Here is a 416-nt window from a genome sequence, read left to right as displayed (position 1 = left end):
GGTGGTTGTGTTCCCTCAGATACTGTGACCAACGCAGAATGGAGACGTACTTCAACGTGAGCGATCCTATGGGAAAAGTTGAGGGGATGCAATCCGTCAATTGCAATGACCTGCGCAATGGAAACCATTTGTTATTCAGACACATTACCAAATTAGCAGTTGACCAAAGTAAATATTTAACCAACTCAATGGACGCTCCACCCCAAAACTGTACAAAGTTGATGGTTCCAACCAACGTTGGATGACAAGTTTGAGCAACAAATGTCAATGTGTGGATGTGGTTTCTTATTTTTTGGGGGGGGGCCAAGTATCATTCACCAAGAAAAAAACATGCAAAGGGAAAGAAGGGAAAGATGATGACGGGTGGGTCAAGACGGTACGTGCAAGCCAACTAATAATGACGCATGATGTATGTA

General features: G+C 43.5%; 1 protein-coding gene across 1 annotated transcript in view; it reads left to right on the top strand.

Moving 5' to 3' along the window:
* The window catches only part of LOC147800575 (E3 ubiquitin-protein ligase SIAH1-like), a 97,163-nt gene that overhangs the window by 1,374 nt on the left and 95,373 nt on the right, over positions 1-416 (top strand). The gene's annotated exons all lie outside the window — the stretch shown is intronic.

This window comes from Acanthaster planci, linkage group LG01 (assembly GCF_054643075.1).
Source record: "Acanthaster planci isolate LZ-2023a linkage group LG01, COTS_SCS, whole genome shotgun sequence".
NCBI classification, from domain to species: Eukaryota; Metazoa; Echinodermata; class Asteroidea; order Valvatida; family Acanthasteridae; genus Acanthaster; species Acanthaster planci.
The sequence above is the reverse complement of the archived record's forward strand: the minus strand, read 5'-3'. Positions and strand labels throughout refer to the sequence as shown.